Source organism: Rhinopithecus roxellana, chromosome 4 (assembly GCF_007565055.1).
Source record: "Rhinopithecus roxellana isolate Shanxi Qingling chromosome 4, ASM756505v1, whole genome shotgun sequence".
Taxonomy (NCBI): domain Eukaryota; kingdom Metazoa; phylum Chordata; class Mammalia; order Primates; family Cercopithecidae; genus Rhinopithecus; species Rhinopithecus roxellana.
In genome coordinates this window covers 18,099,795-18,119,487 of record NC_044552.1, presented here as the reverse complement: position 1 = coordinate 18,119,487, position 19,693 = coordinate 18,099,795, and the positions used below count along the sequence as shown (strand labels likewise).

General features: G+C 44.9%; 1 long non-coding RNA gene across 1 annotated transcript in view; it reads left to right on the top strand.

Annotated features, from left to right (window-relative positions):
- The first annotated feature begins 1,370 nt into the window (after window positions 1–1,370).
- LOC104670843 overlaps window positions 1,371–19,693 on the top strand; it is a 32,198-nt gene continuing 13,875 nt past the window's right edge. The window contains exon 1 of the long non-coding RNA XR_749196.2: window positions 1,371–3,060. This is a non-coding gene — a long non-coding RNA (uncharacterized LOC104670843). The remainder of the gene's footprint in view (window positions 3,061–19,693) is intronic.

Below are 19,693 nucleotides of genomic sequence, written 5' to 3'. Positions count from 1 at the left end.
CTGAACCAACCAGCTGTGGAGACCAGCAGTGAACCCAGCGTGTTTGTCATTGGTTAATGAATCTTATATGCTGTTCTCTTCCCTGCACTCCCGCGCATTCAGATGCCTCCTCGGCTTAGCATGGTGGCAATCCCAGGGTCCAGGTGATTCTGTTGAAGACCTGAGACCAGAGCTTTCTTCTTCCTGCCACCCAGTTTGATTGGACCTTCTCCAGACTTCTGAGTACATTTCCAGAGCATTTACACAAGGGGTTATGTAGGGTCATTGTGACAATGGTTGTTTGTGGCTTTTTTGTATAAACCTTCTGTATAGAAATTCCAGTTGCTCAAACAGATAAACGGAGAGGTGATCATTCACATTGCTAGATGACTTTTCCCCACCTAGGAAAGAATTCTTTATGTATTTAAACAGGAACCCCTGTCCCCATTTCTTCCTGGCTCTGCCTGGCTCTTGTCTTGACTGGTCCAGACATTTTCTGGCATCCGGGGCATCAGGGAGACTGTAAGTTTGTGTTTGATGGTGGCTGTCCTTCCTCAAACCACTGGCTGGAAGGCAGGGTCCCTGCTGGGTCCCAGGGAGCTAGGAGTGCAGTTTGGGGAAGTCAGCTGTCTTGCCGTGATCTTCTGGAAGAGAAAGGTAGAGGACGGCAAGGACAAAGGGCATGACCGGGGGACACACGGCTTGGGGGAAGGGCACTGGGGTGCACATCAGGAGGCTGGAAACAAATCTGCTTCTGCCACCAGTTCTCAGAGCAACTGTAGGCTAATGAGGTCACCTCTAGGGGCTTTCTGTTTCTTCCCCTGTGAACTTAATACAGAATGATTTCTAAGATAACTCTCTGCACAAACATATTATGATGCTTTAGCATGAGAGAGGTGGGATTTGATGTGTGGAGGGCAGAGTTGAAATAATCATTTGAAACTGCCACTTTGGGCCATGGTCATTTAGAGATCTATTAGAAGGGACATCTTTAGAAATAGAGTGTCAACTGAAGGGGAACTCCACTTGATCTATTAAACATTGTCAATGTCCATCTGGCCCATTACTGGCTCTTGAGGTTTGTGAGGGCAGGGACTCAGCCTGGCTTACTCACTGCTAGGTCCCTACCACTAAGAACTGCACCTGACAGGATATCCTCAATAAATAAGTACTAAATGAATGAATGAGATGGCAGTGGTTGTCATTGCTTCTGCTGTCAAACACAGACTCCACTTCCTGTTTTCCAGGGTCCTGCCTACCCATCTGAGGACATGCCTGCTCATCACCCATGTGCATCCTGTCACAGTGGGACCTGCGTGTGTTCCCTGCTCATTGTCACTTCCATGGTTTTGCTGATTCTGTGCGATTCTTCCAGGCCACGCCAAGTTCCACCTCTTCCACAAAGCCCTCCTTGATTGCTGGGCCCTGGTTGAACTTCTTATTAGTAACACCCAGGTTAGTCCTACTTAATTCTTGCCTCCAGCCAAAGTGGACTTAGAACCTCCTTGCATGCCTGGTAAAGTCAAGGTTTTCAGCCAGGGCCTGTGTATAAAGCAGAAGCAACACAGTGTCTGGTTTGAAGCTTAGCACTTTGGTTCAGACAGTTGTGGGTTACAATCCCTTCTACGCATGTTGCCTGTGGAAATCCTTTGGTTCTCTGTGCTTGGAGCTCGCCTGTAATGGGACAAAGCCACCTCCCCTAGATTGTTGTTCTGAGGATTGAATCAGGTGATTCTGAGAGGCATTTATGAGTCTTGCCTGAGTAATAATCCACGAAAAGTGGGCGTCATTGCTGAAGCTCAGGGAAGAAATACGAAATTTGATTATATCCTTATTCATGGCATTGGGTCACCACCTCAGCAGTTTTTATGAAAGTAGCATCTGACCTGGCAAAGGCTGTGTCATCTTATTATCTCAGAAAGACAAATTTACGGGGTCAGATGATGGATGGCCAGGTTTCAGCTTGTAGATTTCTCAGTGGGGTGGAAGGAAGGAGAGGAAAAGAGAGGCAGGAGAGAGAACACGCTTAATTCTACTTCCCCCAGGGTGATATTTCCTTCTTCCCCTTCCAGAGTTCTCAAAAAGGCATTCTGGGAAGTCCTGTAAAATACATGCTCATACAAAATCTCCTAATTTCCCCAAATTGTTGAGAATTTAAAAACTCAGCTGGGGGTTTGCTGTTCTAGCCTGAGACACCAGGGTCACGTGTCCATGCTTGCGGTCTTGAGACAGTACCAGACATCTGGGATGAAGTTGGGGAAAGAAGGTCTGGTGACCCTGCTGGCCTGCTCCTCTTGAAAGATGCTTACTGGCTGCTGGCTCCATCACTGGTGTGTCACAGGGCTTTAGGATTTGGAAAAGCAGAGGGATGTAAAGCAAGATGGAATGGTCAGAATTTAGAGAACCATGTGCTGAAGTGCCATCTTTAGGGTGCCCATAACATGACCCTACAACATTAGAGGTGCTGGAATCACGGAAGAGGAATCCAGACTCTGTAATCTTCTTCCCCCTGGAAAATCTGCTCCAGAACTGGGGGATTGGAAGCTGTCAACTTGTGAGCCATCTTCTGCTCTGTTCAAGATGGTAGGGGCATTCTCCACACGCCCCTCACTCTGATTCTGCCTCACTTTTATTTTAGATTTTTTCACTGCCTCTTCTGGAATGTGCTTTTTCAACCCTCCAAATCTGTAGAGAAGAAATAAGCAGAAACTGAAATGGCTTTCTGGTGTTAAATGCTCTCAGCTTAGTGGAAGATCGAGCGTTGGGCTCGAGGCTGGACTTTTACGGAGAGCACTGCAATAGTGCTATGGCCTTGCCTTTCTTTCTCATCACCCAGGTACAGTCCTGCTGTCCTCAGAGGATGCCAGTCCCACACAGGGGGATCCTCCTCCATAGGAAAACCGAGGAACACCACAGGTTCGATGTGTAAGGTGGCTAAGCACATTCGATCATCGAGATCTTTCCTCCCAAACCCTAATGCTACCTCAAGATGGGCTGCTGCCTGCTACCTTTTCAACATCGAGTCCTTTAAGATGCCATCTGAGAGAGAGATGGGAAGCGAGAGGCCAAGAAAAATGAAAGGTAAGCACGAGACCAGTGGAATGAGTGGGGAGATCCATCCGTCTGTCTGTCTGTCTGTCCGTCCGTCCATCTGTCGTCTGTCCATCCATCTGTCTGTCTGTCCATCCATCCGTCCATCTGTCCCTCTGTCCGTCTGTCTGTTTGTTTGTTTGTTTGAAGTGTCTTCTGCTTGGCTGAGGTTATTGCTCTTCAGGGGAGGGGGAAGTGCTTCTCTTCTCATCTCTGATGGCTCCGCAGCTGTCTAAGGAAACTGTGACAAACACGTCGCAGCAGCGAGTGGAAACATGTCTGAGATGCTGCAGCATAGCCCGGCTGGTTCTGTTCTTAGCAGTATTTGCTAAGTTCCATCCATTCGAGTGTTTTTAAACAATGGGAGGCATGTCATCTTGATTTGACAGGATAATCCTGAGTTTATAGAATTTCATCACAGTGTGTGAAACTGGTTTTTCACTTCACTGTACTGGCCCTCCGTGGTGGAGTAAACTGGGCACTGAATAGAGCAAATCTCCCTCCTCCGTGTTGTCCCCCAGCCCACCACCTTTCGCCCTAAGCTCTGCCCTGCACCAGCGCCAGCCTTCTACTGGAGTTTGGCAGCTGTGGCAACCGCTGGCCATCTCTCAACCACTCCACAATATGTATCAATGTATTCTACAAATCACTGTATTTGCCAAGCATGAATTCAGAGCAAAGTGTAGACCTCGTTTGGATCCCAGTTCAGGCAAGCAAATCTTAAAATGTGCGTGAGACTGTTGGAGAAAGGCAAACACAGATAGGATAGGTGTTGACATTAAAGAAATCTTAATTTTCTGTGTGTGGTGATGGTATTGTGGTTATTTTTAAAAGGGGGTGTCGTCCATGCCTTTTGATGTTATATATATTTTTAATTACAGATTAAAATGATTTTCCAAATGTGCTTCAAAATAATTCACGGAAGTAAGTGAGCTCAGGAATACAAAATAATAAATTTAGCTACAAGGCGTTTATTGTTAAAGGTAGGCAATGGGCACGTGGGAATTTTTTATATAATTCTCTGTACTTTTGTTCCTGTTAGCAACTTTCAGTAACAGAAATTAAAAGAAGAAATGAGGTAGGACAACTGGGATAAGCAGAAGACAAGGGTGGACTCACAGCCTCTCCTCCACAGATGCTGTGGGGCCAGGGTGAGCGTCAGTGCCCTGAGTGCCTGCTCTGAGGCTGGAGCGGCTGGCTTGGCTGCCTTCCTGTCTGAGTGCAGCAAGAGGTGGAGGGAGGACTGGGGTGCACCTTCTGCAGGGGACAATGCTTTGGACACAGCAAACGTGCAGAGCCCAGTGCCCTGTGTGGGGACAGAGGAGTGTGGGTGTCAAAAAAGGAGACCACTTTTCCATTCTCTTGGGATCCTCCTTCACTGGAAGATTTGGGGCAATGTGCACCGCCTAACCTCCCTCCGCTTTCACGGCCTCATGGAGAAAAGGGTTCCCTCCCCCATTCACACGTTTGTGGTCGTGATCACGGTGATTTAACTCACTAGTTTGCTTTCCTGATAGAAGGACATAACGGTAGAAGGTGAGAAGGGCAATTCTACCATCTGGTAAGAAAAAATGAGAAAAGGGGGTGACAGAGGCAGTTGTATGAAAAATCAGAACTACTAAATAATCCATAGCCAATTTGCTGTGGCACCTACTGCAATCCCCAAGACGAGTGTCCAAAAGCCACCAGGAGGCCAAACCCCTCATTTGCTTTCACTAGAATTTTTCCTCTTTCTTTTCTTTCTTTCTCTTTCTTTCTTTCTTTCTTTCTTTCTTTCTTTCTTTCTTTCTTTCTTTCTTTCTTTCTTTCTTTCTTTCTTTCTTTCTTTCTTTCTTTCTTTCTTTCTTTCTTTCTTTCTTTCTTTCTTTCTTTCTTTCTTTCTTTCTTTCTTTCTTTCTTTCTTTTTTTTTTTTTTTTTTTTTTTTTTGAGACAGAGTCTCCCTCTGTCGCCCAGGCTGGAGTGCAGTGGTGCGATCTTGGCTCACTGCAACCTCTGCCTCCCAAGTTCAAGTGATTCTCCTGCCTCAGTCTCCCAAGTAGCTGAGATTACAGGCATGCGCCACCACGCCCGGCTAATTTTTGGTATTTGTAGTAGGGACAGGGTTTCACCATGTTGATCAGGCTGGTCTCAAACTCCTGACCCCAGGTGATCTGCCCACCTCGGCCTCCCAAAGTGCTGGGATTACAGGCGTGAGCCACCTTGCCTAGCCTTTCATTAGAATTTTCTAAGAACTGACATTACTTTAGAGTCTTCCTTAATCAAAACTAAAATAACTTTTAGAATAACGGCAAATTACCTCCAATAGGGCCTGGATGAGATGATGGAACGGGGTATGGAAAGAAGAGAGAAGCTGGGCCTCCAGGAGACCCTCAGCTCAGGACTGAGGAGTGTCAGGCCCCGGTGTGTGTGGTGTGTGCTGGGGTGTGGAGGGTTGTGTATGTGAGGGTGGGGCTGGGGGTTGCAGGTGCTGTGAGTGCTGTGTGTGAGTCGCACATGCAGGTGTTGCACGTATGTGTTGGGTTGTTGGTGAGAATTACGTGTGGGTGCACACTGGGTCTGTGGAGGGGTTATTTTGGGTGCTGTGTGCATGTTGGGTGTGTGTAGGATTGTTTTGGGTGGTGCATGTGTGTGAAAAATTTGTCTCTTTAAACTCAGACTTTGAACCCTGGAGGTTTTCCTCATAGGTCCTTGGGATTCTAGGGCAATAAAGAGAAAGGGTATTTTCTTAGGAGAAGCCACATCGCCGGACTCTTGAACTGCAATCCAGAGGATGTGAAACTTCTCATTTATCTTAAGCACTGAGCCAAATGGATTTTTAAAAAAAGCAAGAAAAAAATCAACACAGATGTTCAGAAATGGGTCATGAGACAGGGCCAAATGAGAAACCTCTCAGATCTTGGGAACTATGAGTGACTTAAAAGGCCTCCAGTCCTGGGAGAAATGATACCCACCCTTACAAAGATTCCCAGTTCACTTTCTGCAGGCTGGAGCATTTTTCAGCCATCCCAGAATGGTTGTTCTTTGTTTTCTGTTTTTTGGGGGACGGAGTCTCGCTCTGTCACCCAGGCTGGAGTGCAGTGGCACGATCTCAGCTCACTGCAACCTCTGCCTCCCAGGTTCAAGAGATTCTCCTGCCTCCTGAGTAGCTGGGATGACAGGTGTCTGCCATCACACCAGGCTAATTTTTGTATTTTTAGTAGAGACGGGGTTTCACCATGTTGGCCAGGCTGGTCTCGAACTCCTGACCTCAGGCGATCCTCCCGCCTTGACCTCCCAAATTGCTGGGATTACAGCTGTGAGCCACCACGCCTGGCCTGAGAATTGTCTTTTTGGCCAACTGGGGGAAAAACACTTGAATGGAACTTAAATGATAAAAATAATAATATTTATGATTTTATAGTGAGTATTTTAATGCTAAATTGTGTTGATGTGAACAGTTCTTTTTGAACAACTCATTGATTCATCCATTCATTCACTCTGCAAGCATTTCTTTAGCGTTTACACTGGGCAGACAGCGTGACACAGACAGAAGACACAGCCCATGTCAGGGTCACACTCATAATTCTCTCACTGAACATTGGCTCCCTTCTCTGTGCTAGCTGCCAGGGACGTGGCAGGAATAAGACAAAGTCTGTCTCTGCCCTCATAGAGCTGGCATTCTAACAGGGGATTCAGACACCAAGTTATTAAGTCCCACGAGGAGAAATCTGGAGTTCAAGGAAGGATTCTTGGAGAAAGTGACAAATCGTCTGCAATCCTGTGGATGTTAGCCAGGCAAAGCAAAGGCTCGTGGGAGGGGAGAGAGAGGGAGGAGGTGATTGTAAATTCAGCAACATCCTGCGAAGGTGCTGAGGTGGCTGTGAGTGGAGAAGTGGGGTGTGTTTGCAGAACTGAAGGAAGGCTCTTATGTCTGGAACCCAGAGGTGTTGGGGAGAGTTGGGTGGGAGAGGCTGGGGAGGTAGGTGGAGCAAGGTCAGGTGGAGTCTTGGAGGTCATCTTTTGTATTCCATCTGTGCTATGATCAAAAGGACATAGTGATGTACTTTGGTTTCAGGCCATCAGGATAAATGGTATGGAAGGACATCCCCAAGTGTACTGTCACAGCTCGATGTGGGAGTCATTCTGAAATGAAATGACATCTCTTAAAGCCTGTGTTTGCATTTCGGGTTGAAAGGGAAGAATCAGCTATGAAATGTAAAAAGGAGGAAATACGCCAGGCGCGCTGGCTCACGCCTGTCATCCCAGCACTTGGGAGGCCGAGGCGAGTGTATCACGAGATCAGGAGTTCGAGACCAGCCTGGCCAACAGGATGAAACTCCACCTCTACTAAAAATACAAAAAAATTAACTGGGTGTAGTGGCGGCACCTGTAATCCCAGCTACTCGGGAGGCTGAGGCAGGAGAATTGCTTGAACCCGGGAGGCGGAGGTTGCAGTGAGCCGAGATCGTGCCACTGCACTCCAGCCTGCGTGGCAGAGCAAGACTCTGTCTCAAAAAAAAAAAAAAAAAAAAGGAGGAAATACTGTTTCTGGTTTTGTTGTGTTGGTCATGGTGGTAGTCATCGTTAGTGGACAACATTGGTGGTTTCATATGTTATTTACTGAATTACAAAAGCACATGGCTAATAATGTTCATTTTTCATTCATTACAAACAATTTCTCCATCTGAAATAGAATGAACCTGACTACAAGGTTTTACTGCATCTTGCAGGACTTGAATGTGTGGGTCATACAATACATGAACCTAGTCCTGCATGTGTGTGCATGGATGTGGCATCCATTTCGGATTGCAGAGGGTGTGCAAACTACTTCTTAATTCTCAAAGGGGTTAGAAAGGTTCAAGTGCATTTTAAAAGGTATACAGGAATACCTTATTTTACTGCAGTTTGCTTTATTGTGCTTTGCAGATATTGTGGGGTTTTTTTTCCCCACTATTGTGTTTTTAAACATAAAGCTATTACACACTTAAAGGACTACAGTATATCATAAACATAACTCTAATATGCATTGGGAAACCATAAAATTTGTGTGACTTACTTTATTGCAATATTCACTTTATTGTGATGGTCTAAAACTGAACCCACAATATCTCCAAGGTGTGCTTATAATAGAATTATAGGCCTTTGTGTTGAAAAAAAACTTCTGTGGTCATGCTGTATTAGGCAATAAACTCAAAGGGCAGTAAACTCCAGACATAAATAAGGAAGTGTCATGCCACTTATGTCAGCAGTTGTGCACAAAAGGGAATCTTCTACTCAAATCCAGCTCTGACTGGATTTACCAGAGGCTCTAAGCACCTTGAAGGCATTTGATCTTGACCATGGGGGGTGTTCTGTGAGCTTCAGAGTTTCTCTCCAAAGCCTTTTGCTCATACACATGTCCTGTCTCCTGTAAGGATTCGGTTCACACGGCATTCAGTATGTGTATGTAAATGTGTGTTAAGTATGTTTATTCACACAATATATAAATGACTTCACATATTAGGCTCTATGTGTATCTTTTTCAGAGAGGTCTCCTAGCTCTTCTGGCTCTTTATAACCAAATAACCACAGAGGCAGCCAACACCTTGACCTGGCAGACGGTCAGATGCCATTGCTGTGTGTCTGAGCTCACAGAGGCAGCGAACACCTTGACCTGGCAGATGGTCGGATGCCATTGCTGTGTGTCTGAGCTCACAGAGGCCCAGGGATAAGCTCTGGAAACAGCCTCTACCTTTCCCCAGACCAGGGAAGAGGGGAAAGGTTAGAAACTCACACATTGTTAAGATAAACCTGGCCAGGCATGGTGGTTCACGCCTGTAATCCCAGCACTTTTGGAGGCTGAGGCAGGCGGATCACAAGGTCAGGAGTTTGAGACCAGTCTGGCCAACATGGTGAAACCCCATCTCTATTAAAAATACAAAAAAATTAGCCGGATGTGGTGGCAGGTGCCTGTAATCCTAGCTACTCTGGAGGTTGTGGCAGGAGAATCGGTTGAACCCGGGAGGCAGAGGTTGCAGTGAGCCAAGACCACGCCACTGCACTCCAACCTGGGCAACAAAACGAGACCCCGTCTCAAAAAAAACAAAAAACAAAAACAAAAAAACACTAAGGAATTGAAATTAAAAATGTTTTGTACAGATGTAAGCACTTACAGTTCAAGGCAACCAGTTGCCTAAAATCTGGGTGTTGCAGATATAAATACTCTAAAGGGTCTGGATGGTTTCTATGGCAGCTCCTCAGCCTGTGTTTCTAAGGAGATGATCTTTTGATTGTTAATGAGTCCTGTGAGTGCTTTAAAAAAGAAAAATGACATCGTATTTGAGAGATCTATACTAAAACTAATTGGCACACACTTCAGGAAATACGACAGAAGAAAGGGCTTTTAATTTCTCTTTATTTTCTCATTATTGAAAAGGTCACTGATCAGTTGAATACAGATGAAAGGTTCTTAGAGTAGATCAATGACCTGTTGTTAGTGAAATTCTCGGAGTCTGAATCTTAGCTATTTAGAGTTTTACATTATAATCTTGAAATGTTTTGTCTATTATAATAATGAATAACTAACAGACTAGAGTTTGTAGAACTTTTGATATACATTATTTTATTTGATAAAGAGAGTTTAAAGTCTAAAGCAACCATAGAAGTCTTTTAACTTTTACCTAAAACAATTTTGATAACCTATTGTGTTTATGGCCATTTCCTTTGTTAATGTCTTCACTTTGTCTTGGGAATCACTACTGCAAAATAGTTAAAAGAATATCTCTAGTTTCACTAAGTAAAAAGCTAACAAACCAATTGAAAAATTGACAAAGGGTATGAATAAGATAGCTTACTTATAAAATATAATAAACAAGCCCTAAATGTATGAGAAGGTGTTCAACCTCATTCATAATAAGATAAATGTGAATTCAATGAGAATATCTTTTATCACCTATAAAATGGGCAAAAATTCAAAGTGTGACAGCACATTCTGCAGATGAGGCCATACGAATAAACAGGTATTTACACAAACTGCAGGAAAATGTGCTAATTGAAGGGAAATCCAGAAATATTAGGAAATCATAAAAGCTGAAAAATCAAGAATCTTTCAACCTGGAAGTACCACCTCTGGAAATTCACCCAACAGATACACTTACAAATAGGAAAAGATGACCACCAAGATTATTCATGGCTGTATCGTGTGAATAGACAAGAATTGAAAGTGTCCATCGATCCTGAACTGGTTAAATCATGACACAGTCATATGACAGAACAAGCAGTATAAAAGAATGAGAAGGATGTTTATGACCTTATGACCTGTTATGGAAAGAGCCCTAATATATATAAATAACAGAAAAAAAGGTGTGTAGAGCATACTGCATTTTGTGGAAGGAAGGTAGGAGAAACAAGCAAGCATATATTTGCATGTGCTTGCATTTTCATTAAAACTTCCGAAGGTATATTCCAGAAACTACTAAAAGTTGTCAACTGCATATTAGACTTGGAGTCAGGAGTGAGCAAAGAGAAAACAGGCAGGACTCCTCACAGCATGCCTTCTCGATTTTTTTTTTAAACCAGGTGATGTGTTACCTACATTGAAAAGAAACTAAAGACATTCAAAAATAAAAATGTGGGCTCCAGAATGAGCTTTCCTGGGTTCAAGTCCAGTCTCTGTCACTTAGCAGATGTGTGGCCTTAGGCATCTTAGGCTTCTTGTCATTTATTTCCCAATCTTTGAAATGGGAATAATAATAATAGTAGCTAAACCACGAATTTGGAATTCAAAGAGATAGCACTTGAAAAGTATTTATGAGGGTGCCTGGCATAGGTTTGCCATCATTATTTCTAAGCCAGTGATTCACTGGGAAAGGAGACACATTGGATTTGAGAAGTGCATTCTGAGAAGATGAGCGTTTAGAGCACCAGTTATTGGGCTAGAAAAAAGTTAGAATGAGTTTCATTAAGCAGAATAAATCTTGATCTTGAGAACTAAGCTTGAACTCTGGTTTTAAGAGGAGGTATGTAAATAGATTTTTCATTCACAGTAGAACTACAGTGCTTAAGACAAAGTGAGCAGTTACCTGGTGAGGCTTTGCCAGCTAAAAGGCCCGGGACTTGCTTGAACAACAGTAATAATACTACCTTTTGTTTTTGCATTACTCCATATCATCTTTGATTGTATATCATCTTACATGCATACACTGTCTCATTTACTTTTCTTAAGATATTCCGCCCAGCTGTGTGAGTCGGCATTTTAAGTGCTTATCGGCCAATATGACAGTAAGATGAGAACAAGCCAGGGAAAGAAGTTTCCAATCTGTGTTTGTACAACCTTAAGCTGATCTCTACCACCTCAGTGGGCGGCGTCCCTGCAGATGGTACAGAAGTCGAGGTGGCAATAAATCTAAACGCTGAGGAAGCACTATATAAGGAACATTCATTTAGTAATTCGGGATCTGCCTATTTTAATTTGATCTTCTACTGTGCCAAACACTGAGGAAACTACGATGAGTAGACTACGGTCTGTATCTTCAGGAGCTCAGAGAGGGCCTGGTGTGCCCACAGGTTACCGTGGCAGGAAGCTCAGCGCTGCAGTGCAGATGCGTGGCAGGCACGGGGTGGAGGAGGGAGGGTAAAGGTTTCGCAGGTCAGCGAGCCACTTGTTTGGTTCAGGTGAAAGGTTTCCACCTTGGCAGGGAAACAGCAAAGACTTTGGAGTGCAGCTTTGAATCCCGTTTGGGGCTTTATTAATTTTCGTGAGACTCAACTTCTTCCCTGTTAGATGGGCTGGCAATTCGACTCGCAGAGAAGTTATGCAAATTAGAAATAATGTACAGGTAAAGCAGCTAGAACCAAGCCTGGTGTACAGCAGGTACTCAATGGGTGGCAGCAGCAATGTTGACCAGCCACTGGAACGTGGGGTCCTTAGGGATGGGGAGTTTTTATTTTTTTTTTGAGACAGTCTCCCTCTGTCTCCCAGGCTGGAGCGCAGTGGTGCAATCTCAGCTCACTGCAACCTCCACCTCCTGGGTTCAAGAGATTCTCCTGTCTCAGCCTCCCGAGTAGCTGGGATTACAGGTGCCCACCACCACATGCGGCTAATTTTTTGTATTATTAGTAGAAATGGGGTTTTGCTGTGTTAGTCAGGCTGGTCTTGAGCTCCGACCTCAGGTGATCCGCCCGCCTCAGCCTCCCAAAGTGCTGGGATTACAGGCGTGGCCACCGCACCCAGCTGAGGATGGGGATTGTTGCCGGTTTTAGTCCCTTTCATGTGCCTCGATGTTTCTAGAACAATGGCATTTAGTAAACATATGTTAAAATGAAGGGATGATGGAAGGAGACAATAGCAGAGAAAACAGCACATGTAAAGGAAAGGCCTGCTTAGTCTGGAGGTAGCAGAGAAGTCACGTGTTTGGGCACACACCTGTGCATGTGTACACATGGGCTGGCACTAGTGGGGAGAGAGGCAAGGGCGGGGCAGCCAGGAGGTGCCTTTAAAGAAATTTGAACAGCAGATTCTGCCATCAAGTTGATCTGAGATTTTAAGAGACATCATCCATAAAATCACTTTTTATAATCCCCAAATATTTGCTTCTGGAAGGAGAGAAGATCTGACAGGAGGTATTGGGATTTGGTTCTGTGATCTAAAAGAGCTGTAAATCTTAGGTTCATTTTAACTAGTGCAGCCCGGGATATAAACACTGTAACTGTATTTGGATTTATGTTCTGCCTCCTCCTGTGAGGCATGGAGCTGCTTTGCGGGGGAGGATGAAATGTGCACAGGCAACCTGCATGTTTGGCATTTTCAAGGTTCAGAGTTACCTGATAAACCAAAACACGTCAGGCCTCAGCTTCCTCGAGCTGCTAAACTCTGCCTGCCACAGCGAGTGTGGACAAGGTGATTTGAACCCCCTTTAACCAGGTCCCAAATGACCTAGGACATTTGGATGTGGAGGGCTGATGCTGAGTCAAGCTTTGAATAAACTTAGAAGAGAGAGGCTGAAGGTAAGAAAAGTTAAGTTGTTCCTGCTTTTAAAAATGCTTTTCAGGAAAGGTCTCTGGTTCCAGAAATGCTGTGGATAAGTAATCTGAAACCGCTCCAAATCCAGCTATCTCTAAGCGCTAGGAAAATGTTAGCAAACATCCTTTTAAAACAATAACTGTTAATATATAGTGAGCACTTATTAGATACTGTACTACTTTATGTGTTTTATTTTGCTTAATTCTCCATGGGCCAACAAGCAGAACTATTCAAAAAATGATCCTGAGATCTCAGTCTACACGACCTAGGAAACGAGCTGGCTAGAACTGGAGTTTCCCCTCTTCCAGGAGAGAGGGTGTGCACTCAGCTTCCCACAGGACCAGCCGCAAACATTCCCCAAGAGGGGTGCTGCCCTCTCCCCAGGACTCATATGGTCCTCGGGTGCCGGGCAGCGGCTGGCCTTCCTCAGATGCCTCCTCAGCTCTGCTGGCATCTAGACCCCGACTGCCTGGCAATCAAGTGGTCCGCCTGCCTCCTTACTGGAAAGTGGTGCTCATGTTTCTTCTTTGAGGAGATAGAACAGTCAGGGCAGGACTGCAGCCCACTGCATGGCAAAGAGCTTCGTCTTTGCATTGGTTCAGTTTTCCACAGGATTATGAGAAGATGGAGACACCTGTGCCTTTGGGGCCTGAGTCTTGGTTTCTAAATCTCCCCAGTAAAGCTTACTGCCATTCCTTACTTCATACTATGTGGTGTTGTAGGATCTATCCCAGGGCCCATTGCTCCCCATCCTTGCAGCAAATGTGTGAGTTAGGAATTACTATTTTTAGTTGGAGACGAGGAAGATGAAGACACGGACAAGTTCACATAGCTAGTCAGTGGTAGGATTTGAAAGCCGGTCATCTGATTCCCCAGCCTGTGATCTCAGAGAGGTTGGTCAAGTCAATGGATCTGGCAGTTTATAAAGTGCTGAATGAGCGCTCAACACTTCAAGGAAGCACCGTGCGGAAGTTGCCATCTAAGCACAGGTTCCAGTCTCAGCTGCAGCGCGTAGCCTAGCTTTGGTCTTCAGTAGTGCCTTTTACTGTCTCCTAAATATCAGGCTCATGGCACCTTGGGGCCAGCTCCATGGAGAAAATAAGCTGAGAAAAGGAAGGAAGCAACATGGCTGGGTCTACAGAGAAGGTGCTAGCTTCACTGTCACTCACTGCAGGTCCAGGACAAAGCAAACATCCTTTTAAATGTGGAGCTGAGCTTCCATAAAAGTATGGGCTGCTTCCAGGATCGGAGTAGAAAAAGGAGCCCATAGGCGGAGGCAGGCTGGGGGTGGGTGGGTGGCATCCCAGGGACTGAGAGCTTGGGCTTATAGCCGCTCAGCGTAAGTGAGGTGGGCCCTGAGAACCGCGCGAATCCTGCCTCTAACCGGGGCCTTAAGGATTGCTGTCTCAGTGCGTGAGCAGCATCAAGGAAATGCCTCCCAGCAAACAGCTGTGGTAACGCCAGGCCTTTCTGTCTTTTCTGGGCTTGGAGTGGACAAAAGTCTCCGCTGGGAATTCTCATCAATGGCCCTGCAGCACATGGAGATGCACTATGCAGACTCGGAAGAGCTGGAAAGCTATATTCATAACAAGTGTAACTTTATGGTAAAACATCATTATTAAGAATTTTTAAGGCACTAAATAATAAGAAAATAGGCAATGCTAAGGTTATATAACCCTAGTAACATCATCTTAATGTATTTAAAGCAAAACTTGACAGGCTTACAAGGAGAAAATGGAAAAACTACGAACTCTTAGTTACCCCTAAATTATAATAAACTCTGTGAGGGCAGCCACCTCAAAGCTTTGCTCACTGTTTATTTACTCCAAGGGGCTAGAACAGCAGGTGCTTGGTTAGTGTTTGTTAAAGGAATTGGCAAATAATGCCAGAAAAAAAAAGTTGAGGATTTTGTCCTTGCCCTTCCGGAGCCACTTAAGGTGGTTTGAAAGACGGCAGAGTGAGTTTCCATTCCCAGGAGACGTGTCACCAGAGGCCACGCGCCCCATCACTGGAGGATATCAATGGAGGCTGTTCAGTCCAGCCCTGGAGGGATTCATGTTGCCCATTGGGATCTCTATAGAGGAAATTCAGTCACCCAAAGGAACAAATTAATTATACGATCATGTGGCTTATTTGGATATGGAGTAATTCTTTCTTGGCGATGTCCCATGCTCAAGAAAGGGACAATCAGTAACAATTTGGGCCTTCTAAGGTGTGTGTGATCTGGCACAGAGCACACTCCTAAGTGTAATGTTATAGAATCTATCCTATTCGTTTATTAGCAATGAAAGGTTTTAGAGCACAGGAAGTGCATTTCTATGCTGTTTCTAGCTATGCAATTAACAAAGTTGACTCTATTAACTGTATATAGGCGATTCTGCATCCCCTGTTAGAATATACACGTTCTAGTCAAGCCCCCATGGGAAATTGACTAGAACTAGCCTGAATGTAAATCTCAATAAAAAACAAGAATTAGGGCCAAGCGCGGTGGCTCACACCTGTAATCTCAGCACTTTGGGAGGCCAGGGCAGGTGGATCATGAGGTCAGGAGATCGAGACCATCCTGGCTAACATGGCGAAACACCATCTCTGCTAAAAGTACAAAAAAATTAGCCAGGCGTGGTGGTGGGCGCCTGTAGTCCCAGCTACTCAGGAGACTGAGGCAGCTGAATCGCTTGAACCTGGGAGGCGGGGGTTTCGGTGAGCCGAGATTGCGCCACTGCCCTCCAGCCTGGGCAACAGAGTGAGATTCCATCCCCAGAAAAACAAAACAAAACAAAAAAAAAGCAAGAGTTAGTGCGCACTATGTTCTCTAGCTAACATCTAATTAAATCAGAAGTTAACGACAAAACCCACCACCGCCCCAGCTGGAATGATGACAGTTCCATAGTTTCCTTTGGGATCCTTGCCCTATTCCTTTTCTCATCTTCACCAGGTCCCCCAGGTCTGGTCCCTGCACATAGGAGACAAGGTGGGCATGTTTGTCTTGTTTTCAGCTGTAAAGGATATGACACATGAAGGGTGTGGTTCATTGTGGAATTTTTCTTCCTTTTATTTTTTTCTGAAACAGAGTTTCACTCCTGTTGCCCAAGCCAGAGTGCAATGGCGCGATCTCGGCTCCCTGTAACCTCTGCCACCTGGGTTCAAGCAATTCTCCTGCCTCAGCCTCCCAAATACCTGGGATTACAGGTGCATGCCACCATGCCCAGCTTTTTTTTTGTATTTTTAGTAGAAACGGGGTTTCACCACTTTGGCCAAGCTGGTCTTGAACTCCTGACCTCAGGCGATCCGCCCACCTTGGCCTCCCAAAGTGCTGGGATTACAGGTGTGAGCCGCTGGGCCCAGCCCAATTGTGGAATTTTTGTAGCTGCACTTTCCAGGTTAAGGAATTTCCCCTGTATTCCTTTTCCCTGTGTTTCAGTGAAACAACATTGAAATTTATCAAATGTTATGGTTTGACAAGGCTGAGTGGGAAGTCTATGTGAGTGCATTACTGTATTTTCTACCTTTTTCTATACACTTTCAATATTTCACAATTCAAAAACAAACGAACAAACATGCTTTTCACCGGCAAAACGTCCACTCAAATGTCCTTCTTAACAACAGCAGCCAGCATGGAGCACCAACCACACACAATATTTTTAGATGACGCTTGTTGAGTAAGAAATTTATTCAGAAAAAAAAAAAAAAAAGAAATGGGCTCCAATTCTCTTGCGCAGTAGTAGTGTGTTATGACACTATGGGTCATATATTGCATAAAGCACCTCTAAGTTCTTGTGTGTTATGACACTATGGGTCATATATTGCATAAAGCACCTCTAAGTTATTGGATAGGAATCTCCTGAAAATTAGTTTGGCGCCACCTTGATGCTCAGCTGGCTTATATTTTCATGTGTTTTGCTTACTTGATAGTCAAATGAGGCCTCTGTGAAATAATGGTCATGGTACATCTGCTCTACGGGAGACAGATAATAATTCATCGGTTTAAGTGAAGTGATACTATTAACAGTATTTATCATATGTCAACTATATGTGTAAAATAAGAGTTCAGAGTGTAGACCCTGAAGTCAAATCGTCTGGGGTGAAATGCCATCTCGGTTGGCTGCTTGCTGGTTATGTAGCCTCTGACAAGGTACTTGGCATCCCCAGGCCTCTGTCTCCTCCTTTGTAAAGTGGGCATAGTGGCAGCACCTGGGTGTTAATGCCGTGTGAGGATCATGAACCACAAAAACATGCCAGGGCCAGTGCATAACTCAGAGTGAGTGAGAGCCCGGTGCTTCCCGAGCCCTTGCTGACTGCCAGGATCTGTGCCCAGTGCTTTGCCCACGTTGTCTCCATTATCCTGCAGTGTCATGAGAGAGATCCTCCTATGATGCCTACTTTGCACATGAGGTCATTGAGGTTTGTGGTTGTTAATCCCTGCCTTAGACTGGTGTTGCTCATGTATAGGATCTGTTTGATGCTGCCTCCTTGATTAGAAATAAATCCCTGATTTTTATCATTGTTCCCATGAGAAAATATTATCCACTTTGCAATGATTTGCTAACGGTGGTGTGTTGGGGAATGCACTCAAGCAATGAAATGAACAATTCACTAACTCAAATGAAGGAAAAGGAATTACAAAGCCAGCAGGGCACAGTGGAACGGAAACAGCATCAACCTGAGAACCAGGACGCCTGGGTCCTGTTCCTGGTTCTGCCTCAAATTGCCGTCTGTGAAACAACAGGCCGTGTGCACATGGTAACTGGCTTCCCTTCTGTCTGTGTAAGCAGCGGCTTGAGAACGAGGGGACCAGAATCCTTCTTCTTGTTGCTTCATTTCTCTGACTTCAGATTTCTTGCCTGTCACCTTAGTGGATTGAAGCCAGGAACTTCAAGGCTCACTTGCTATTCTAATATTCCATTTGCCAGAAAAATTATTCCCTTTATCAGAAGTTATATGTCTCAGAGGTTTTAGAAACAATCAGGTCTAGCGCTGAAGAAGTAGCAATGCTGAAAAAGTTTATAGATGTGTTATACAGTCGTATTTATTATTATTACAGATTTAGTCTGCAGTTATTAATTTGGGGAAATGTCATGGTTAAAGGCAGCTACAATTTTCTGAGTATTGTGTTATGGTGTTGTTGCCATGTGTGTTTTATACCATACGGACATTGGGAAAGATTTACATTTTTTTATAACACTTGATATTCCTATTCTGTGAGATCCTGCATGCACACTACACAATTTGGAAAACATTTTGCAACAGATGGGCATAAACAGACCCAGATGAAACTGGTTATTTAATCAGACTAACCTCGTTCCTTGGCTGATGACACGCACTTTCCAGCATTCCAATTTGTTATAACTTTAATCAGTTTGGACCCCCTTGGTTTTAAAGTATCTATGTCAGAAACAGTCACATGTAGGAAAAAGATTTGAAATCTCTCCAAATCCAAATGTGAAGCTTTTCAGCCAAGCTGTAGAAGGAAAGAAAACTTGGGAAGAAGAGCAGGTAGGCAGCCAAGACGGGAGACTTCGAAATGTCCGAGTTTGCCTTTGCTGTAGCTATTGACTTCATCTGGGACCCAGGGCAACTGCTCCTACTTACCTCGGTCTCATTTATCCCAACTGTAAAGTGAGGATAATAGCCATTTATGTACCTTGGAGGGGTAAGGCTGCGATTAATTAGTTAATGTGTTCAGTGTGCTTTGAAGTGCTAAGTGCTATTAAGCTTCATTTAGATTACCCTAATAATTTCATGAACTTGGGGTTCTTTTCACCAGCTGAGCAGTTGGGATCTCTTGATCAGATTTTTCAAATGGCAGAGCACTTTTAATGCAAACACCTCAAAACTGGTTCGTACCAGTACTTCACATTAAGAAAAAGAGTTAAACACTTGAGCAATTACCATGTCCCACTGTACCAGAGGGCACGATAATCTCTTCACGATAATGGAGGTAAATATTAACACCTTTTCCCCTTTTGCTTGGTTCCCTCTCCCCTAGTCTCTTATATCTCAGTGCCTCTTAGAGTCTCACAGTCTGAAATGTTTGCAACAGAAACTCAGAGTAATGACTTTACACAGCTCACGAATGTGCTTGGCGATAGGCTGGCTGTGATGTGCCATGTTCCCTGGTCCTGAGCACATGACACGGGGGTGTGGGTTTCTCGGTTGGGTGCTTACTGTTGCCACGGGCACGGTTTCAACCAGTAGGGAACAGGGGTTTCAGTTTATTATCTAAGCCCCAGTTGAAGAGTACCCTAGAAGATGGAGGTTTCCAACGGGCCTGGTCTGAAGAGGCACCAAACTCTTTGAAAACAGCTTATTTAAACACACTGGAGCTGTCCATATCAGAACTCAGGTTTTCTTTTAGGAGCTTCCTGGAAGTCAAGTAGGTGGTGGGGTGGCCAGGCAGGGGTCGGTGGTGCAGTTGAGGCCCAGGGTCAGCACACTTCACGACGACTCGGGTCAGAGCACTCCTTCTGCAAGCTGCCTGGTGCCAACCTGCCTCCACCCGCAAGATAAACCTTTCGCAGGCCTGTCGGGCAGAGGTCCGGGAAAGGACAGTCAGGGTCTCGGCCTGCGATCCATGGCTTGGGGAAATGCATCCTTCCCGCTGTTAGTGGTCTGCCCTCCTCGCACGACAGGCAGCAGGTTTAGAC